The sequence below is a fragment of the Nannospalax galili genome, unplaced genomic scaffold, assembly GCF_000622305.1.
Source record: "Nannospalax galili isolate Female #2095 unplaced genomic scaffold, S.galili_v1.0 scaffold945, whole genome shotgun sequence".
NCBI lineage: Eukaryota > Metazoa > Chordata > Mammalia > Rodentia > Spalacidae > Nannospalax > Nannospalax galili.
In genome coordinates, this window is record NW_008352650.1 from 917,714 (window position 1) to 940,853 (window position 23,140).

The 23,140-nt window shown below is 52.4% G+C and overlaps 1 protein-coding gene across 6 annotated transcripts in view; it reads right to left on the reverse strand.

The window, feature by feature from the left end:
• The window catches only part of Rbfox3 (RNA binding fox-1 homolog 3), a 448,346-nt gene that overhangs the window by 105,292 nt on the left and 319,914 nt on the right, over positions 1-23,140 (reverse strand). The window lies entirely within an intron of this gene.

Here is a 23,140-nt window from a genome sequence, read left to right on the forward strand (position 1 = left end):
CCAGGCCTCCCCAGCCAAGAGCCCGGAGCCTTGGCAATCTGGGAAACAGAGTAGATGAGAGGGAGCCATGCTCACTGACCGGCTGGTTTCCTGCTCTCTTAGGACAATTTCCAGCTGGTTCCCCCAGGTAACATATTTGAACAGATAGCACACTGTTAGCCCCATCATGGAAATGTGGGTACTGGTCAGGCAGACTCGAGTAGCCCTGGGCTCAGCCATCTGCGGGGCTGGCAATCCCTTTCTTTGCAGTGAGGACACCCTGGGGGGGTGATGGTTCATAAACCGGGCTTACCCCAGGCAGCATCTTCATGGTGGAGGGGCACTCTTGCCCCATCCCCATTCCTTCCTAATGAGCCTTGGAAACATCACCTACCCCTCCAACCCCACACCTTGTTATGGTTCCCTGTGAGACGGTCCACACGTTCCTCTCGAAGAAGCCACGTGTGTTATGCCCCAGGGCAGGTGGGGGGGCTTTGTGAGCTAACACTGTTCAGACCCCGTGGGTCTATGTTTGTACATTGCCCATGTGACTATTTATTCTTTCTTTTTCTTCCTTCCTTTCTTTCTCCTCTCTCTCTCTCTCTCTCTCTCTCTCTCTCTCTCTCTCTCTCTCTCTCTTCTATTTCTTTTCTTTTTTGCCCTGTGACTATTTAACTATGGTTTTACTGAGCAGTCTGTGATCTCTTATTTATTGGTCAGGGCTAGACCTTCCTCATGACAGTGTCTCCAGGGAAATGCCTGCTAAGCCAAACCAACCCCCCACTGGAATGTTCCAAACTACCCCAGAATGCAATGTCACCTCACTCCCCATTTGCCTCTCATTCCCCTGCCTGAGGACTTACTACGTTCTTCCTCCTCCTCCTCTTCTTCTATTTCCTCCTCCTTCTCCCCCTTCTTCTTTCTCCCTCCTCCTCGTCCTCCTCACCCCTACCTCCTCCCCTCTGTGCAAAACAGGCCTCTTTTGCATTCTCAGTGCCCAACACAAATCTTTGCACATAGTATTTGCTCAGTAAAAATAAGTAGAGGCAGTACCAGGCAGAAGGTGCGCGGCTCATATCTGTCACCAAGAGACAGCACCTGCCCATTCCTGGAGGGCGCCTTATTGCAGAGCGCAGGACAGACAGAGCTGACTTCCTGGTTAGGAGCTCCCAGGCCGAGGAAAGAGGGAGCCTGAGTCTCTGACTAGAAGTGGGACATGGGATCGTGGGCAAATGTCTGTAGTCAAGGACGTGCTTCTCAATCTTTCTCTCCTGCCGGAGGACTTGCACCCCACTTCCTCCTCCCCTTCTCCTATCTATAAGTCCCATCATGGAGCTACCCCACCCCCCTTTTTGAGACAGGGTCTCCTCATAGCTCCAGATGGCCTGGAATTTGCTTTGTAGACCAGGGAGTCTCCGATCTCACAGAGATCTGCCTGCCTCTGCCTCCTGAGGGCTGGGTTACAAAGGCATGCACCACCACACCCAGCCCACCACCCAGTCTTTTATTAATTTGTGTTTTGATACAGGCTGGCCTTGAGCTCTTGATCCCCTTGCCTCGGCCTCTCCAGTGCTGGGATGACAGGCTTGGATCACCACACGGAGACTGATCTGTGCTTCTCCCTGCCTTCCTCTGCCCTTTATCGATCTGTAATTGGAGCTTTCACCTAGTCATGATCAGGTGCCCTAGTTTTCCCTTAGCATTTCAGGAACCTTCTGGAGCAAGGTACCTCCCACCCTGGGTCCCGGCGGTGGTGTAAGTAGCTTACCGTTACCTGGCCACGGGGCAGGTGGTGGATCACTAAGGTGATTTCTTGTGCTACTTTAAATGTCTTGGTACTTTTTCTCTCCTTCTGAATTATTTCCTGAGCTACAGTCCCTGGAGTGGGATTATGGAGTCAAGGATTGTGATGGCTCTAGTTATGCTCTGCAGGGTGTCCTTCCAGAAGGCACTACAGACATGTCTTGCCTGTCACGGATGCATCTTGCATCTGGGTTGGTGGTGGGTGTGGGCCTGGGGAAGGGCTCAGCCGCAAACCCCGCATCCAATGTCAGGGTGCCAGCTGTCCCTTTCCAGCACCCCGTGGCTCAGTGCTGGCCGGCGCACCCAGAGCTGTTGCAAACGGTGGGAAAACAGGCCTCCTGGCATGCAGAGGATCCAAATGCCGGCTGCGGTAGAATAGGGGTGAGGGGTCTCCTGGGGGAAGGCAGGGGGCTGTCACTGCTATCTGTCATGGGGAGGGACAAGGTTTGAATGATGGTGCTCCTTCTGGCAATCCCAGCCTGTGTCTCTGACCCTGCGGACGCCAGCCCTTGTCACACCTAGCCTACTCATTCTTTAGAACCCTGAGAGGATGTTCCGATCTGGAATGGCTGACAAGCCATGGCGGCAGGAAGGTAAACAGAACGTTCCTTAAACCCAACTTCCTTCCATAATAAGTTTCCAGATCACAGTAAGCTCCCCCTGACTTCAGCGGAGCAGCTAGGAGGCAGCTGGTATTCAGTCCCAGGGCAGGGGGACCACACCTGTTCTGCCCACAGCAATCAGTCTCTGCCTAGTGTCCGTCCAGCTAGCACTGCTCCCTTCCCCAGGTATAGGCCCAGGGGTAGAGCTGTAAGTGATCTGACATAAGACCCCCTGCCCCCAGTCTCTGGCAGGGCTGGGCCTCCATCTATCCCTAGCCAGGATGTCCCAGTTCCCAGAACTGGCTTCTCATTGTCAGGCAGGGTGACTGAGAGCCCTGGGTGCCTTGGACACCCCAGGCACCCTGGGCATCTCTCTTGGGAGACATCCTGACATGCTCTGCCTCACTGCAGTCTCTGGCATGTCGTTTATCTGGTCTTTGGGCACCTCTGTTGGCCACCCACCTGATCCCAGGCCTCCTGTGGGCAAGGAGGCCCGATGGGGGCAGGGTGGCCCCTGCTCTCGGGGAGTCTTCCTCCAGGAGGGTCTGGATGGGCCAGGGCCCATATGTTCAGGTCCCTGAGGTCCTCAGAAGACCACAGTCCCATCCCCGCCAGTACTGCTGCATCTGAGGGACTGACCAACGCCAAAGCAAATGCCCTACCTTCCTGCCCTCCACCATGCCTGGGGCAATCAGCAGAAAAATAGCCCAGGTGAAAGGCCAGAGTCCCTGCCTCTTTTTCAGGAGCACTTTGAGGCCCCAGGCGCCCCTTCCGAATCCCTGCCTGAACCACTCCTCCATCTGCCCAGTCCCGGATATTTCTTCTTCCTCTCTTAGACCTGGTTCCCCTGCTTCCTGTTCCGGATCTCTTTCCTGTAGGACCCCTGGGGGCATCTGCTTTGGGAAGTCAGGTCTCAGCTCCTGCCTCCTGTTCTGTGAGTTCCTGGTCCAGTTCCCAATCTTACTTGTCCAAGCCCACCCTCACATTTGTCATTAGCTCCAAAGACTGGTTTTCAAAGAACTTTGCTTCCTTCACAGGAAAATTCCAGCCCTCGGTCCTTCCCCAGCCCCACCTCTCCACAATGGATCTCTCTGCACCTTCGGAGTCACCAGTGCCCCTAATTCCAAGTTGCCCCCTTTTGTCACAGAATGAGGAAAGTAGACAGTTGGTGTGTGTGTGTGTGCGCGCGCGTGCGTGAGTGCGTGCGTGTGTGTGTGTGTGTGTGTGTGTGTGTGTGTCTGTGAAGGTTTCAAAAGTGACTGGCTGGAAGCAGGAGCCCAAACCCAGCGTGTCCCTGCTACTGCCCTGGAACTTAGAAATGGGTGTCACATTAGCCACAGACTGGGCAGGGGCATGTTGGTAACTGTGAAGAAAGGATGAAATTCTTGTCTCCCTTGTGGTCAGATTCGGGTTGTGTGAACCGTGGGTCTTTGTGCCTCAGCCCCGATGCCTCATGGGAACTGTCAGATCCCCTCCCTCCCAACATACATTTGGGCTCCAGAATGGAAAAGCCTCAAACTATTTCCCTGTCTCCTGCCTGGAGCGAGAACCTGGTGACTGGGAAGAGCTGGCCAGCTGGGCTCTGTCCCTCCCCAGACTCAGTCCTGCCCAGGTGCCTGCTACCCTCCCTCCTTTAACTGCATGAGCTTTGAGTTTTCTAAGTCCTTGCATTGTGACACCGCACAGCCAACAGGGTGTGAAGACCCAGCGCAGCCAGTGAGCAGGTGGTGTCGGGCTGATGGATACAGTATCTATCAGACATAACTTCCAAAACTTGTACAGAGCACAAGGAGATGCTCACTGCACAAAAAACCTGACTTTATGGACAGCCACAGCCGTGCATCCCCAGGGGGGTCTCCTCAGTTGTCATGGGCAGGACAACGCTGGGTTTGTCCCTCCACCAGGAATGCCCTGGTCATCTGTGCACGTCTTGCCCAGCTGGATGTAGAACCCTGGGACCCTCTTCATTCACCCGCTACCCCCCAATCCCTCCAGACCCCCACTAATTGCTCTTTTAGCTTCTGTGAAATGCTTGGCTGCTGCTTTAGACATGCCTAGACATGCCCTGGCATGCCCTGACCCCCGCCTACCCCTGCCCGCTATTCCTCACCTCCCTTCCAGGAAACTATAGATTAAGCAAGCCCGCACATAAAAACTGCCCTATAAGGTAAAAACGGAGACTCCTGGCCCCACAGGTAACAGTCAGCACATTCCATAGCCCTGAGAATAGCACCTACCAATAAGAAACTTCCAGGGCTGCATCTTATACATCCAATTGGTTTAAAATTATGTTGGCGCGCGCGGGCTCCTTGAACCAATGAAAATGTATCTTCGGTATCTCCCCCCACCCTTTGTCTGAAACCTATAAAAGGCTCCACTCTCCCTTACTCTGGGCTCTCAGCATGGATCCGTTGAGTTGGTGAGGTCTGAGAGCCCAAGCTTAAGCCCGAATAAACCATAAACATTTGCTTTTGCATTTTGGTGTGTTGGGTCCTCAGTGGTCTTTTTGGGGTCCAGTGGATGGGGTACAACAGTGACACATAGGCCTCAGGTGAGGGAGAGGAATGTGTTACTTTCTCCCTTGGTAAACTGCCCTGGAGTTAGTAGGGAGAGCTCCCTTCCTCCCCTGCTTCCCTGGAGCTTTTCAAACTGAGGATTTCCCATGCCTGAAAGTGATGGTTTGTGGTGGACATGCATGAACACTTTTGCTTAGGATTTTAAGTCAAAACTAAGCTTAATGAAGACAGTGTAGGGGAGCTAGACCCCCTCATTGAATGGACAGATCCTTACTTTGGTGAAAGGGCCTGTCCAGGTGACCAGGGAGGTAAGGTGCAGGAATGGCTTTCCTCTAAGTGATGACAACTCCTCTCAAGCTGTGGGACCAGGGGATGCTACTACTGGTTCTGGCTGGTCAGAAGGGGGAAGGACCACAAGGGACAGGGTGAGGAGGAGGGCATCTGGAGGCAGCAGACGGGGCTGTGCTAGGTACCTGGGAAGAAAGGCAGAGTCCAGGCTGCTCTGGGCAGGGGTGAGGTTGGTCTGGACCCATGAAATTTCCCAGTCCTTGTGGGTCGCCATCTGAGAAGCCCGGGGGATTGGGGACAAGGTGGAGACCAGGGCTCCCGGGACTAGTGGCCCCAGGAAATAGCCTCTAAATCCTCATTATCAGGCTTTTTACATGCACAGGCAGGATATCAGCCTTTAAACAGCTTCTGTTACTCCAGGGCAAACTTTAGAAAATACAGTATTTACGGAGAACCTCCTTCAGCTGCCCTGTTAGCTCTTTATTTCTCCTGCAATTACTGCTAATTTGGAGCTGTGTTACCACTGGTATCTCCACCCATATGAGGCCACCACCGAGAGGGGCTGCAGGGTTGGGTAGAGGGTCCCCACTCGCTGTCCGTCCTTTCTCAGAGAGCCCAAGAAGCAGACCCTCTGGCCCTTCCAGGTGCTCTCATACCAGCATCCGTTCTCCCTGTGCCCTGTCCCTTCAGTCCCGAGGACTGTCTCTGGATGAGGTGGGGAGGGAGGTGCTGGCTCTACAGGGCTCCCCGGCCTCATCTGCTGCTTCTCTCCCCTGAACTGAGCTGATGCTGAAACTGGGAGCTGGGGCCTCTGTCTGCATTAACCACTGGGCCTCTGGACTAGACCTGTGAGTGACTTGCCTGGGCTCAGCCACAGTAGTGGATTCCACTACTCACTAAGAACAGGTGGCCTTCAATACCCAATACCCTCCCTTCCTTCCTTTCTGTCTGGACAAGGCTGGGAAGATGGCTCAGACAAGCCTCACCCTCAAAGGGTTCCCAGTCAGGCAGGAAGAAGCGGCGCACGTGGAGACACACGGAACCCCGAAGATGCTCAGGGTTGGGCATCAGACATGTCAGAGGTGAGGTGGGTGGGAAGGTGGTTCTGGGCACAGGATCCTGAGGAGCGCAGGCTGCCCGGAGCTGGTGTGTAGGTGCTGCAGCCAGAAGCCCTGCCCCTTTTCAGCCTTACTTTCCTTATCCAAAAAGCAAGTGGACCCAGACGTACAGGGTCCTGCTGCTGTTGGTAGGTAGGCATGAGCCAAGTGGGAGCCACTCCAGGACTGAGGACTCTGGATTAAGGCATATGGACATCATCCCGAGGCTCTGCAGGAGGCTGGAGCTGTGTGGGCAACCTCACAGCCGTTTGAGCAGGATGGGTGGGGTGGAACTGGCACTGGGGGATCACCCAAGGGTCTAACACCTGTTCCATGGTTTCCAAGGGCTTCAACCCAGCCAGGGCAGCACTGAGTGTCTCAGGGCACACGGTGCACTTGAGGACAGGATGTCCACCCCAAGGGACAAAGAGAGAAAGCACAGAGGCGGCAGAGTGGGTGGGGTGGGGTCGGTGGACTGGGAGAGCCTGAGAGCTTGGGCTGGAGGAGGGTTAGAGAGCAGAGGGGAGGAAGAGGAGTTGGTGTTCCAGAAGTAGAAGACCAGGGGCCAGGGAGGAAGAGCAGGAGGAGAAGCTCTGGGCTGAAGCCGTCTCGGGCCCCCATAGGGAGATAGGCAGGTCCCCTGGTGACTGAGAACACAGGCCTCCCAGCAGAGCCCGGGTGGGCGGGAAATCAGACAGCCACCTTCACTCGTTGCCACTCCAGCCCTGCTGATGGATGCCCTCTCCCCTGCAGCGCTGGGCATGCCCCACAGTGCTGGGCAAGGCACACACAAAGCACCTGACACTCTCACCCAGCCTGCATGTTGGCACTGATGCCACCTTACAGCGAGCCACCCAAGACACAGAGAGGTCTGGTGACTCACCGATGTCATGCAGCTGCTGAGTGACAGAACAAGATCCCTGTCCAGGGCCGAGGCAGGCAGCAACAGCCCACTGTCTGTACCCTGGTAGCACCTCCATTCCGCATTTCTGTCTCCCCCTCTTGTTGGCAGTTCTCCTAGGGGGAGAACTCATCAGAGTTATGAGCTCATCAGGGTCTCGACGTTGCCTGGGTGACCTCAGACCTGGGGCATCTGGGAATGGCAGAGGCTGGAGAGGCGTGGGGATTATGGAGCAACAGTTGGGCGACATGCTTCCTGGGTCCTGTCCTGATTCCATTTGTTCATTCATTCACTCCTTTATTCATGTCAGTGTTTGAGGTCCCTGGGGCCCCGTCCAAGCAAAGACATGGTAAAGCACCAAGAACGAGAGCTGGGTGAGACACAGTAAGGGTCATCTGGGGTCCTTGGTGGAAGGATATGGGGGACCGATGGGTCAGAATAGCTGAGTGCTTGGTTGTGGTCAGGGAGGGCTTCCTGGAGATAGGAATGCTTACACTACCTTTTAGTGGGTCCTGCCACAGCCCCAGTGTCTCCCTGCCTGAGGGCTCCCCCGAAGGAAGGCGGGAACCAGTTAGGGTGGAGACAGGGAGACAGACAGAGGGGGCTAACCTTAGGCCTGGAACAGCTCAGGGACTCAGGAGCTATGGAGGTAGGGTAGGAGCCAGGGTTGGATTGGGATAACTGCTACTCCTTTGCAGAGTTATGAGCCAGCCAGGCAGGGCTGTGGCAGGGAGGGGAAGGGGCAAGAGAGGCAGGAGCAGAGAGGAGGCAACCCTAATCTGCAGTCAGGCGGCAGCAGAGCTGGGGAGTTGGGCTCAGCAAATCACAGAGATCCCCCAAGAATTGGGTATGGTGGGTGTTCTGTGAAACACAGGATAAAGGAAAGGCTGGTCTTTAAGGCCTGAGCAGTGTGGAGGGGGAGGAGGGTGTGGAGGTTGGGTGGACACTGGCAGCCTGGGGTGTCTCAAGCCTTGGGGTCTCTGAGGGCTCTGACATGGGAGTGGCAGTGTCTGGGCGTCATCTCCCACGTTAGGGAGAGTGAGGTTGCTCAGGGAGGGAGGGAGACTGGAGACCTGGGTCTTTCAGGTCTTTGCAAGGCTCCCAGTTCCAGCTTGGGGGGCAGAGCCTTGGAGCCAGAGTATCAGGCAGCTGAGAAGGGAGACTTCCAATCAGGATCCACCCATCCTAAAATAGCCTGGGTGGTTCATTGAGGAAACACTCCGTGTGTTCTTCACCACCTGGCTGAGTGTAGTCAGACAGACAGAGCCCTGGCTCAGGGTGGAGGGTCCTAGGAGCAGGGTCTAGTCAAGCCGGGCCCAATCCATGAGGCTGAGTGCCTAGGCAGGACAGAGGGACAGAGCTCTACTGGGGTCCACTAAACAACCTGGAACAGCACCCTATGAGCCTACCCCAGCCTGAGTGAGACTTCCCTCCACCCTCTGCTTCCAAAGGGCATGGAAGGGACCAAATGCAAGGCAGAGCCTGGGGCAGGCAGAGGGAGAAGAGCCCATCCTGTCTGAAGGAGGCCGTTGAGGCTTGGTGTAGCCCAGTCCTGGCCCTACCAGCTGTAAAATCAACTGCAGCCCCAGACTCCCAGGGGCCATCCATATGTCTCTCCTTGGGCTGCCATAGGCCCCACTGATCACCTGCCTAGGGGAAACCTGCTTCCAGGCCAGCACTCCCCAGTGGGTTTCTAGTACCCTAAGGAATCCTGCTGGTAACAGGAAGGCTGTGATGTGACCCTGGTGGCTGGTATTACAAAGCAGGCTGGGCCTGGACCTGGAAGCAGTCCAGGCAGTGGCACTCATGGGTGCAATCCCACTGAGGAGGTGTTCTTGGGGCTGCTAGACTGGGTTCAGGGGAAGGAAGTATTCACCCTGGGGACAGCACAGAAATCCATCTAGACTTCCAAACCACTGTGGGTAGAGGCTGAGGATCTTGGGACATTGGCCTTCTCTAAAAGACACACACACACACACACACACACACACACACACACACACACGCAGACACACATACATAAACAAATCTTAAAAGGAATTAGTGTTTTATCAGCTATATAATAAAATGGACTTGTGCATATGGAACACACACACACACACATACACACACACACGACCTTTCTTTCTCCTCCCAGTTGAGCTTGTTTAACTGGAACATAGCACATGGTCTTCCCTGCATAGGTTTGATCCCTCTCCCCCATCCCTTCCAGGGTCTGTCTGGTCCCCAGCCCCGACTCTAAGCTTTGCCACACCATAGTCCTCCCCTTTACCAAGAGGCCCAGAGCCAACCAATGGAGGAGGAGAGGATGGGTGTTGAGTGAAAGCTCTTCCTTCTCCAGTTTTCCGGGCTCAGGGATATGAGGTACTGGCAGAGGGCTTAATATGTTCCTATGTTTTGTTTTGGTTTTTGATCCAGTTTCCCTACCTGCTTTTCAGCTCAAAGGGGAGGAGGAGAGAGACAGGCACAGGGAAGGGAAGTGGACCCAGCAGCCCTGGTGTGTGCGTGCGTGGTGGATGTGTTTGTGTGTGTGTGTGTGTGTGTGGTGTAAGCTTCATTTGAAGTTTGGGATGGGGGTTTGCCAGATGTTTTCCTAAGGCCAAGCAAGAGAGGTGCCCAGAGAGGGGTGGGATAGTGCAGTTTATATCTGTGGGGCATTTCCAGAGCCTGGTCTAGCTATAGATACTGGCTGGCATCTTAGACTCCCAAGGGGAGCGGAGGGGAGTATGACCCTGCCAGCAGCCAGCACTTTCTGTCTAGGGGGGCTCTGACTCTGATACCTCTACCTGCAGTGGTCCTTGGGGGAAGCTGGAAGGGACTTCGGGAGGCTTGACTGCAAGGGCATGTGGGGTACACATTCTGATACCCCAACATTTCAACCCCAGACCTGCCCAGAGTCCAGAAAGCAACACAGCCATCCACGCTTGGTACATACCCCCAAATAAATCATCATTTCAGAACCCTGGCTCCGGAAGGCGGGGGAGGGGTGGGGAGAAGACCCAACCAGGGGAGCGGTGGTGTGGAACCCTGGTGGGTGGGGGCTGCAGCCCTCTTCTCTGGCACCCAGTTTAGCCGTCCTTTGCAGCTCTTTTAAGAAGTGCAGCTCCCAGTCTCTGGTTCTCTTGTCCCTCCCTGCGGCTCAGCCTCCCTCTCAGTCCCCAGGTTGTGTAGCTCTGAGCCTGTTCTGGGCTCATCACAGACATGAAAAGTTCTGCCTGGCTGTCTCTCCCGGTCGCTTCTGCTGCCTGGCCCTCCGCTCAGAGCTGAGCTACAGTGTGGCAGGGCTCCAAGCTTGACAAACAGCAGACCTGGGGGAGAGCGGGGGTGAGGTGGAGGCTCCCAGGCTAGGAGATCTTGAGATCTGGAATCAGGGACAGCTAGACCTTCTTCAAGGTTAGGAAGTGGAGGGAAAGGAAAGGCGGCTGTTTGTGTTCTGTGGTGCTTCCTCCTGGTGCTGCAGTGAGAAAAGACAGAAGCTGGCTGTGTGTGCTCCAGGAGACCCTCGCCCCACTTCCTCTCCAGCTGTGGGGGGGCAGGTCCCATGGAGCAGGTGGTAGTCCAGCCCTGCAGCACAGGCCAACCAGAACAGCAGCTCCCAAACAGCTGCATGTCTGTCACCTCCTCCACACTCTGGGATAACTTCACCCTCGCCCTCCAGAAAACTGCCCCACCTTGGCTGGGAGGGGATCTGTCAAGGTGAGCTACAGGTGTTTTTTCTAAATTGCATCTTGCGCACACCTGTGACACCCCCACAGGCATATGTGCCTTCACATATACCTGCATACACACAGCCCCTTCACATGGCTCCATGCATACTTTCACACACACAGTCCCATGCATATGATCTTATGCACATCTGTACACACAGCCTCTGCTCATGGCTCCATGCACACCGATACAACCCCTGTATGCACACCTATACAACCCCTATACAACCCCTGTATGCACACCTATACAACCCCTATACAACCCCTGTATGCACACCTATACAACACCTATACAACCCCTGTATGCACACCTATACAACACCTATACAACCCCTATATGCACACCTATACAACCCCTGTGTGCACACCTATACAACCCCTGTATGCACACCTATACAACCCCTGTGTGCACACCTATTGCACACCTATACAACACCTATACAATCCATATATGCACACCTATACAACCCCTGTGTGCACACCTATACAACCCCTATACAACCCCTGTGTGCACACCTATACAACCCCTATACCACCCCTGTATGCACACCTATACAACCCCTATACAACCCCTGTATGCACACCTATACAACCCCTGTGTGCACACCTATACAACCCCTATACAACCCCTGTATGCACACCTATACAACCCCTATACAACCCATGTATGCACACCTATACAACCCCTGTGTGCACACCTATACAACACCTATGCAACATCTGTATGCACACCTATACAACCCCATATGCACACCTATACATCACCTGTATGCACACTTGTACAACCCCTGTATTCATGCCTATACAACACCTCTACAACCCCTGCATGCACACCTATGCAACCCTTGTATGTAGGCATATGTATGAAAGCTCCAGTGTCCCCCCCACATACACTCAGCTGCACACTCACATCCACACATGTAGTCTCATACACATTTACATGCCTATCCCTCTTCATACATGTACCAAAATGGCACACATATTGGGGTTAATCCACAGGGGAAGGACACTTTCCCACCTGCCCCTGTCAGTGGCTGGGGACCCCCCAGAGCCCTAGCAGGAGGTCAGATGCTGTCTCTGGGCCAGGCAGCGCCATTTACCACAAATTCAGTCCTCAACCTTTCAGGCGGGTGGTGTGAAAGTGGGAGAGGATGCACAGCCTTGGTCAGAAGGCTGGCAGCCATGAATAAATAATAGCAGGGAAGGGAGGACGGGGGGTGTTCCATTTATTGGAGTTCTGGGGAGGAAGGCTCAGGTCTGTCTTGACCCCCCTGAACCACAGACACACTCCAAGCTCAGCTGCTGTGTGGCAGCGCCCCTCCAGTACGGCAATAAAGCATGCAACGCTTTCAATAATTCAGCAGCTGGAGAGGGACGTGGGCAGGAGGATGCACCTCAGCAGAGTGGGGTGGGGAACACAGCCCTCACCCTGCCAATGCTGTCTGCCTCCTGATTTAAAGTGGCGGGCAGATTCTTCCGTCCCCAGCAGTACCATATTGCAGCCATCGAGGTGTGACCTGCCCAGCTCATCTGTTCACATAGGAATTCCAGTGCAGCCTCTACCCCAACTGAGACCCGAGGATGAGAGAAAGCTCCTCCTTTCCACAACCTGGTCCCTGTACCCACAGATACCCCTGCTGATCGTAGCTCCACATCTGACGTCACGTGGTCAAGGCCACCTTCTCCTTCCACATCCAGCTCCCAGTGCCCCAGGACAGGTCTCTGGCTGTTAACACTGTCCTGACAACCTTCTCTACCCCATGGTCATTTCCCATTTGCACCATGGCTGTGAGAAGTCCCCAGTCCTCAGCTATGCTCCAAAGTGAACCCCTCATCCAGCTGATGAAGGCTGACAACTATCATGGGCAACCTGGGAATGTACCCCCTGCATGTCATTCAAAGAAACCGTCTTTGGGGTCAGCTACTTACATTCCAGGTGACATCTGCCCACCACTGGCTTACCCCAGAATCGTCAACTGTTCCCCTGTGGGCTAATAAGTTACTTGATCTTCTTAGTCTTGCCAAACTCTTCAGCAAGGAGTCCCGAATCTATGTTAGCACCAAGCAGTGTTTTTGGATGCATGAACCAGATTTTATGTCTGTCTTGTTTTGTGAAATTTCATCTCTGCTCCTATGATGCCTATGACATGTTTACAGAATCACTGTCATAAATCATGGCCAGGATAGGGTTGAGAGCAGAACCTTGTGGCACATGATCAGAAATACCCCAAGAGCCAGCCCGTGGGCCACTCAAACAACTCTGATACCACCCAACCTCAGCACCATGCAGTATCCAGTTAAAGGAGGCCATCTGTGTGCTGCCCCAGGACTCTGCACGGTCAGCTTCCTCCACTTCGTGAAGTCAGCATCTCTCAGCCTTGTCTCCTCCCAGGAATCACTGACAGAATTTCTCCAGTGCAGTGGCTATCACATTTGACTGACACTAATGGTGCTGTGCATGTTTGACCAGTTACCCAGTGCTGCTGGCCACCCTGTGCCCCAAATCTACCTCAAGAGGGATGGGCGCGTTTGTACGTCCCTGCCTCCAGTAGCTTCCCCAACTTAGCGGTACGCACAGCCTGAATGTGTGGTTCCAGATGGAGCCTGGAGCTTTCTACAGTGAACATGCCTATCTGAGAGGAGAGAGCCCCTCTGCCGTGCCACCCAAACCCAGCTGCAGGGTGGGAGTAGGGAGGGAGGGGCAGAGGCTGGGGTTCACCAAGTCCCTTCCATAGACCACAACCCACAGTTAATTGTTGAGTTTGAGCCAAGGGCTGGCACAATCAAGGCCTGACTGGGGACCAGCTGCTAGCCAAGCAGATTAAACTTCCTGTCCTCCTGGGAGTCACCCTGTATGAGGAGAAGTCAGCAGACTGTGGTGGGGAGTGGGAATTATCCCCTATGTTAGGGTGTGAGTGTAGACGTCTAAAACAGGAGGGCGTTCTGGGCGGGGGCAGGTGAGGGGGCCTGGGAAGTCAGGGGAGGGGGTTGAGGACAGGGAGGAGGTGGAAAGACAGCGGAGGGAAGTGGGACAGAGGCAGAATCTCCAAGGGAAGAGAAAGGAAGAGGGCTCACATCCCATACCAAAAGTTCCCCAGAGCTGCAGTATTTTGTGCTTGTCTTGCTGGGTTTCTGTCTTGCTTTGGTCCCATCCCTTCACCATCCCTAGCTCTCTGCTCTGGAATTTAGTCTGAGCCATTGTGTGCTAGAAGTATGGAGCTTGGTTTTGATTTCATACCTCCTCAAAGCTCTGAGTTCACGCTGACTCTCAGAGAAAACTCTGGACTTGGGCCTGTGAGCAATCTGTAACTATTAAGACTTTGTAGACTTGTAGATGGACAGAACACATTTTGCATTGGGAAATGGACATAAACCTTTGTGAGGTGAGGAGGAGTATTAAGGTTAGGATCTAGAATGTTCCTCAGGGGCTCATGTGTTGAGGGAAGGTTTGGTTGTAGCCTGTGGGGCTGGTGGAGGAGCTAGGTGTCCAGGTTGTGTCTTTGAAGTGGAGATTCTGTTCAACCCTCCCCCATTTCTTTGGGGTGAAGTTCTGCAGCGAGGGGGAGCAGAGAGCTCAGGCAGCCCCTGCACAGTCCCTGGGGCGTTTGGGTGAAGGTGGCAATACCCAGGGGTGGGGGCAGGCACACTCCAGGCCTCTGTGTCATTTTAGCCTTTCCAGTTGGTGACCAGGAGCAGGGAGGCCCTAAAATATACCGCCACATCACTCAGAGCAAGGTGAAGTAATGCCGCCCTCTGTCACCTGCAGGGATAATGAGCACCCACTTCCTGCGAACCCAGGCACAACAGTCCAGCCAACCTCATGGAAGCCTGCAGGAGAAGGAGGCACAGGCTGGTAGGCCCTCGGCTTCCTGTCCTTCCCTCCATGGAGCAGGCCGGCAGCTGCTGAGAGAGCCGAGAGCGTGTCCCGGTCCTGCGCTGTGACCCACCTGCAGCTCCTGACCCTTATCAATTACTCTGCCTGAGCAGAGCGCGCCACCACAAGCCTCTGCTCCAACTGTAGTGGATCCTCCAGGGAGAACCCGGTCTGGGAGTCCAGTCTTCCACACACCCGAGCTGCAGTCTCTCCTGTTGCCCTCCAATCCTGCCTCTTACAGCTCTGCTCCTTCCCTGGACCGCACCAAAGCTCCCGGCGGGGGCGGGGAATGGATGGACACAGGAGCCTTTTTCCCTTTCCACACTGTGATGAAGAACTGGGGAGCTGGGAGCTGTTTCTGGCCAACTGGGCCCAAGGTACATCCCTGATGTGGAGAGGTGTGGCTGGGGAACTGGGGTTTGAAATGGTTATGAGTTAGGGTTAACCCTTTGCTGCCCACAAATTTGGGGGTCATTTCCCTCTTTTTTTAAAAAACCATGACAGCCTGCATGATGTATGAGCACACACACAGACACCACCCTCCTCCCCACCACACAGAGTAGAGTTCCTGGCATCTGAATCCACTTAACATGTTTTTTATTTATTTATTTATTTTTGTCTTTTTGAGACAGGGTCTCCTTGTAGCCCCAGCTGTCCTGGAACTCACTATGTAGACCAGGCTGGCCTCGAATTCACAGAGATCCACCTGCCTCTGCCTCCCAAGTGCTGGGATTAAAGGCATGCACCACCGCACCCGGCCTACACGTTCTTGAGCAAAGCAGAAGGCTTTATGTCCCCCGAGGTAGACAGCCAATACCTGGAACAGTGGTGCTGTCTCTCAAGGGACAGGGAGCCAGACTGGGTCGGAAGGCTGGGGCTGCTGTGTCCTTCCTGTTCACCAGCTCCTTCTACATGGTAGGAGGCATGCATGGCACGTGACCCAGAAACCCAAGCCAAGAAGTCCACGATTGACGTTGCTCAGGGATGTACTTTCATGGCAAGAGGTGTGGGCAGGGTGCACCTGGGCCCGTTCTAAGCCCCTTGTCAGTTGGAAATACTGTGTCTTGAGAAAGAGTCAAGAGGGAGGATCCAGCTGTGTAAGGCTCAGACAATCCCAGGGAAGGGACTGTGTTTGGAAGGTTGAATCTTTCGCATCCAACATGCCCTGCTCGGGGATTCTTACTGGGGCTGCTGCTTATAATAGATCGATGTGGTTAACAGAGGCCACTTAGGCCAATTTGGAACAAGGGGTTCCCTTCTCCCCAGTCTCCCAACCTCCCTCAGCCAATCCTTTCTCCCTCTCTGCCTCTCTCATTCTTTGTGGTTAAGAATCTCCCGAGAGACATTCTCTGGAGTAGTCTTTAGTGCTCTTGCGTCCGCTGCTGCAGTGTCTCCTTGCAAAGGAAACACAGGTATTGGTTTCCACACTGGGAACTCAAGCACCGTGCCCCTGAGTGCCTCTGACAACACCATGACCCATCGTCTCAGACGCCCTCACTTCTCCCACCCTGGAGGTTTGGGGACCAGGGCAGGGACACATCCAGGTATCCCTGGGGCTGTGTGTGCTCTTGTGCTCGCCAAAAGGCAGAGTAGTTGCTGCACGGGTGGGTCTGAGTGCAAGGAGAAAAACTGCACTTCCAGGCAAGATAGTTCAACGAAGGCTGAGTGAGGTCTCCCGTGCGAAACAACGAAAAAAATGGCATTCGGCTACAAAGGGTGAGGATGCCCGGGAGTCAGAGGACCAAGGAGCGGGGAGTCTCATGGTCCCCGTTATCTTGAGAAAGTTTTCAGGCCATGGTGCAGGGGCCTTGAGTACAGCCCAGAACCTGCCCTGAGTTGAGGAAGCAGTGCTGTGGGGGGGCAGCAAGGGTCTGTAGTTGTAAGAAAGGGTCCCGGTGAGGAGACCACTGACCAGAAGAGGAACCCTACAGCCTGGCTCCATCCAGTATCCAGCCAAGTATCAACCAATAGACACTGGAGGGTGAAACTCCCCATGGCCAAGGTGAGAACCACCCAAAAGGTGCAGAGGCAGAGTGCCCAGCACTCATGTGGCGCTGCCGACAGCTGAGTCACCAGTCAGCTGAGAGGTAAGGCATATCCTGGTTGCCGGAGCCCTGGGGTGCAGCCCACACCATCTCCCTTCATAGTAGGAATGATTAGAATCTGTTCTGAGCCGACCGGCGACGGGGAAAAAGAAAAGCTGCAAGAGTCAGGCCATCTGCTAGCCACCTAACTGTGTCCAGAACAAAGCTGGGATTGTGTTAGGAAGGCTGCAGTCCAGAACAGCAGCCCGATATCTACACCCAGCTCCCAAAGAAACAAAACTTACAACACCCAGCGTCCAATCAAAGATTACCAGGTATGCAGAGAGGCAGGAGATAACCCGGAAAGGAGGAGAAAATCAATCATTTGGAACTGAGCTGGAACTGACACCAATATCCGGGTTAGCCAATGAGGACAGTAAAACAGCGACCATATACTCCACATCCTTGAAAGGTAAGCGGGTACAGACGTTACAACAGAAACACCCCATATGAACTTGGAGAGGTAAAAACTACAATGTCTGAAATGAAAAAAAGTATATTGGGAGAGACTAACGGCAGAGCAAGGATGGCAGAGAGCTGAGCACTCAGGGACGGGAAGAGCTCAAAGAGAAACGGAGGAACGAGGTAGAGTAGGGAGAACCAGTGAAGAGCAGTGCTTAGCATCCTTCTGCGAGTCTCTGACGGGTGGAGGGTAGAAGGAATATTTGGAAGTGGTGAAAGTGTTTCCCAGTTTGACAGAAATTGCAAGTTCAGAGCCAGCAGGATGGCTCAGTGGGTTAAACTTGCTGCATAGATCTGGCAGCCTGAGTTGGATCCCTGGAACCCAGGTAAAGGTAGAAGGAGAGAACAGTGCTGCAAAACTGTCCTTTGCCTGCCTCAGGTGAGCCACCATGCGGATGCCCCTCCCCACATTAAATTAAAAATTAAAAATTTATAAGTATAAGAAGTTTGATAAACCTAAGCCCAAGAAAATGGGGGGGGGCACCTAAGCACATTGTAATCAAATTGCTAAGCCATGAAGAGAAACTTAAAACTGGCCAGAGAGGGCCAGTGAGATGGCTCAGTATACAATGGTGCTTGCTGCCAAGCTTGACCACCTGAGTTCAATCCCCAGGACCTACCTGATACAAGGGGAGATCTGACTCCCACGAGCTGTCTTCTGATTTCTACACACAAACCATACATGTGTGCCCCACTATCAAAATAAATACATAGAATTCAGAAACAGTTTTAGGGCTGGGGATAGAGCTCAGCAGTTAAGAGCACCTGCTGCTCTCTCAAAGGACCTGGGTTTGGTTCACCGCATCCACATCAGGCAGCCTACAACCACTTGTAACTCCAGTTCCAGGTGCTCTAATGCCATCTTCTGGCCTCTTCGGGCACTGCATGCATGTGGTATAACATGAATACATGTGGGGGAACACTCATGAAATATTTTTTTTCAAATAGGACTCGGGGACTGGAGAGATGGCTAAGCAGTTAAGAGCGCTGGCTGCTCTTGCAGAGGACCTGGGTTTGGTTCCCAGCATCCACACAGCAGCTAATCCTAAACTCCCATTCCAGGGGATCTGGCATTCTCATTCTGACTCCCACAAGCATTGCATGACATGGGTGCACTTACATACACGCAGGCAATACACTTAAATACATAAAAATAATAAATAAAATATGGAAACAGGGTTGGCAAGATGGCAAGCAGGTAAAGGTACCGGCCACCAAGCCTGACAACTTGAGTTTAGTCACTGGGACCCAAGTGGGAGAAGAAAAGTTGTCCTCTGATCTCTACCTACCTGTCATGGAACATGATAAGCAAAAAAAATAGATACATAATTGTAATAATAATAATAATAATAATAGTAAGCCTCAGCAAATTAGCACTAGGTGGGAAGTTGGAAAGGAGCCCACAAAAAGAAATTGCATTGATACCATACATGAAGCTTTAAGATCTGGAACCACGCAAGGGTGTCGGCACTCACCGCTCGGTATTTAGTGCTGTGCTGGCTATAGCCAGTGAGATGAGGCCCGAAGAAAATAAAGGACACCCATCCAGATTGGAAAGGAGAAAGGAACATTGTCGTGACTGAGAGACAACAGGGCACTCTGTACAGAAAGCTGGCCAGAATCTACAAAGAGTATGCAAACTAGTGATGGAACTTGGGACATGAGGCTGCAGGATGCAAGATCAATACGTGAAACCCAGTTAATTTGATCTCTGTGCACTGGAAACAATCGGAAACTGAAAGGAAAATGCCATGTAAAATAGTGTCAAAACACAAAATGTGTAGGAATAAATTTGTCGGAAGACAAGCAAGAGATTGCACAGTGCTGAGAGATTAAAGACGTCCTCAGTGTGGAGACAGACCTTGTACGTGAGACAGAGGACTGGTCTGTGTTGGGTATCAGTGATCTGGCGATGCAAGACCAGCCTGCTTGAAATCCTAATGAAGTCACATTTACTGGTTCTAAAATTCAGATGGAAATCTAAGGTGTCTAGAATAGTCAATACAACTTAAAAATTGTTATAAGGCTCATATAAGGCCATTTCCATGCAAGTATAGAATGTTCTTTGAGTATGTTTCCCCCATACCCTGCTCTCCTTTTCTTCTACCGTTAGTGCTACCTGTTCCCCTACAGTTTCAGTTTCTTTTAAAGAGGACTTATTTTTATTTTACGTGTATGAGTATTTTGCCAGCATGTAAGTGCACATTGCAGTACCCACGGGGGCCAGAAGAGGGTGCTGGAACTTCTGGGGTTGGAGTTACAGATGGTTGTGAGCTGCCATGTGGGTGCTGGGAACCGAACCCAGGCCCACTGCAAGAGCAGCCAGTGCTCTTAATTGCTGCACCATCTCTCCAGTTCCATTACTTTATTATTATCTCACTGCTGGGTGTGGTGGCACAAGCCTTTAAATCACAGCACTTGGGAGGCAGAAGCAGGCAGATCTCTGAGAGTTTGGAGCCAGCTGGGTCTACATAGCAAGTTCCAGACTACATAGAGAGGCTTTGTCTCAAATTTTTTAAAATTCCATTTACTGTGTGTGTGTGTGTGTGTGTGTGTGTGTGTGTGCGTGTGTGTGCATGTGCCCATGTGGAGGTCAAAGAACAACTTGTGGAAGCTAATTCCTCCAACATGGGGGTCCTGAGGATTGAGCTCCAGTCGCCAGGATTGGCGGCAAACACCTTTACTTGCAGATCCATCTTGCCAGTCCCTACTTTTGCTTCCGTGTCACTTGTACATATACGATTTAACGTATCTATGCAAAAATCTCAGGTCCACAAATGAGAGGAAAACATAGGATGTTGTTTTTCAGAGTGGCTTAATTCACTTAATATAATTATCTCCATAACTTGATTGGTTTGTTTGTTGAGACAGGGACTCACTATAAAGCCCAGGCTGTACTTGAACTTGTCACCTCCTGCCTCAGCCTCCAGAGCGCTGAGGTCACAGCCCTGCTCCTCCAGGCTTGGTGCCAATACAACTTTGAAAAAGCAAAGAATAAGAAAACGAAGGACTCTCAGGGCTTCCTATCAAGCTACAGTAACTGTGGTGGTGTGATGGCACTGGCTTGGAGAGAGAGAGAGAGAGAGAGAGAGAGAGAGAGAGAGAGAGAGAGAATTGCATAAACATGACAGGTGGTTTTGGACAACGCTGCAAGGGCAATTCAGCGGAGAAAGAGTAATCTTTTAATAAGTAATCATGAAACCATTGCAACCCATAAGCAGAAAGACGAGCTCCAGTCCACACCTCATGCCACACACAAATACAAGCTCAAGCTGAGTCATAGATTAAGCATAAAGCCTGAAACTAAAGTGGCTGAGAGAGAACATGACAGGTGGTTTTGGACAACGCTGCAAGGGCAATTCAGCGGAGAAAGAGTAATCTTTTAATAAGTAATCATGAAACCATTGCAACCCATAAGCAGAAAGACGAGCTCCAGTCCACACCTCATGCCACACACAAATACAAGCTCAAGCTGAGTCATAGATTAAGCATAAAGCCTGAAACTAAAGTGGCTGAGAGAGAGCTTGGAGAGAAAAACGTCTGTTAGCTGGGTCAGGCTGAGATTCCTTAGATATAATATCAAGCATATGATCTGTGGAGAACAGAATGATAAATTGGATTTCATCATTATTTATTTATTTATTTATTTATTTATTTATTTATTTATTTATATTTTTTTTTGGTCTTTTTGAGACAGAGTGTCCCTGCATTCCAAGCTGGCCTTGGAATCCCTATGTAGATCTATGTAGAACAAACTGGCCTGGAACTCACTGAGATCTGCCTGATTGTGCCTACCAAGTGCTGGGATTAAAGGCATGCATGACTACGCTGCAGTAAACAAGCATTCTTGACGTCCGTGTTCATATCTCTGCTTTTCTCAGCAGTCTCTCACCTTGTTTTATTTCCATCGGTTATGCTTTCATCATAATTTAAAAAATCTGCTTCCAAAGGACACTTGGGCTAATGAGATGGCTCAGCGGGTAAAGGCTCTTGCCACTAAGCCTGATGACCTGAGTTCAATCCCCAGGACTCACATGGTGTAAGGACAGAACTGATTTCCACAAGTTGTCCTTGAACCCTGCATATGAGTTGTCACACACACACACACACACACACACACACACACACACACACACACACACGCACACACACTTGCAAAGCTCTGTGTGATAAGGGGCTTGCATCCAGGCTATGTGACCATCTCCCCAAACTCAGCAAGACAGCAAGCAGCTCCATCAAATAGGCAAGGCTTGAATAGCTGAAGCTTCATCGGAGACCAAGGGTCTCCCTTCAGCTCCTCAGCATCAGCAGTTACTAGGGAAACACACACTCCCACAGTGTCCCTTATGGAATGACCGAAAGGAATAAAGACGGGTATGTGAGGGTGGAGAAGAGCTGCCACCCTCACACCGGGGTAGTGAACCTCAGTGCACGCTCACTAGACAGAGTCAGCTCCCACCTAGGCGTTTCATTCTAGCTACCTTGGTAAAAGTGCTTGCTGAGCAAGGCTGATGACCCGAGTTTGATCTCTGGAGCCCACATAGTGGAAGGTAAGAACTGACTTCTGCAAGTTGTCCTCTGACCTCCACACATATGCTATGGCATGTGCACCTGGGTGGATGACTTCATGAGACACCAGTCTGCTCACACAAACTCTAGGAAACACAAGCCAGGTACGCTGGTGCACTCGGGAGGCAGAGGCTGGTGGAGCTCCTCATGGGAAAGAGGACAGTTTCAGCTTGCCTCCTCTCATGGAGGACTATGACTGCCACTCACAGACATGGGGTGGCCACTCGGTGGGGTCTGCCATGTAGTGCCCACCAGAAGAAGCCCACGGTCACACGAAGAAGGCTCCCTGAGCTCCATCTCCCTATATCCATACTGACAGGAAGCCAGTGAGGAGAGCCCAAGTCATCTGCTTCACAGACAGGCTGTGTGGCCCTTTGAGGACTGGCTTCCATGTGGGACCTCCCTGTCATGTGGTCAAGCTGACTTCCAGGGGTAGCTTGGGACAAACATAACACAAACGGTATCACCACGTTTGCCCAGGGACACGTGAAGCTCCCCAGACCGACGGATCCACTCCTTTACTGATGTTCAGAAGACATTTCGAGGCCCTTGGTACATGCCATCTGCTGAGCTCGAACGTCCATTCAACAAAAGTTATGTGGAAATCTAATTACCATGGTTACAGTAGCAAGAGGTGATTACCCAGTGTCAGGTATTTTGTGACAGTTGCACGAGTGAGACCCTGCCTTAGACCCAGGAGCCTACCTCAGGTTCCACCCCAGGGCTGCAGAGATTCCACAAAGTCACTTTCTAATTTTGATCACAAAAAATCTGTGTTCTCTGGATCACGGCTGTCCAAAGTAAAACTCAACTGAATCCACAAAGAAGGGGAGCTGGTGAGAGTGGGCCGGGAGGAGCACCTGTTTGAGCAACTGGTGTCCATCAGCAGCGACCAGCATTCCAGTGAGGGAAGAACTGAGCTGGTTTCCATAGCACCTACTTCCAAGAGACCAGGCCAGAGAGGGAAGTTGGGCCACTCTGAACAAGCTTGGGGCTGCCCTTGAATCCTAAGACCTTGCTGCCCAGGGGACCGGTGGCCATGTACTGAGTGATGGGGAGGCGGGCAAGTGCCAAAAGAGATGCCGGGAAGGAAGGGTGGAGAGGGGCAGGAAGGAATCGATGCTTCTGAGAACAAACTCCCCAGACATTGTCCAGCCCTTTTGGGATCCTCTGCCCCGTGCCTCCTTCCTGAGCACAATTTGAACACATCCGCCGGGAGAATGAGAGAGGAGACACCAAATCTTCCTTGCCATGCCTA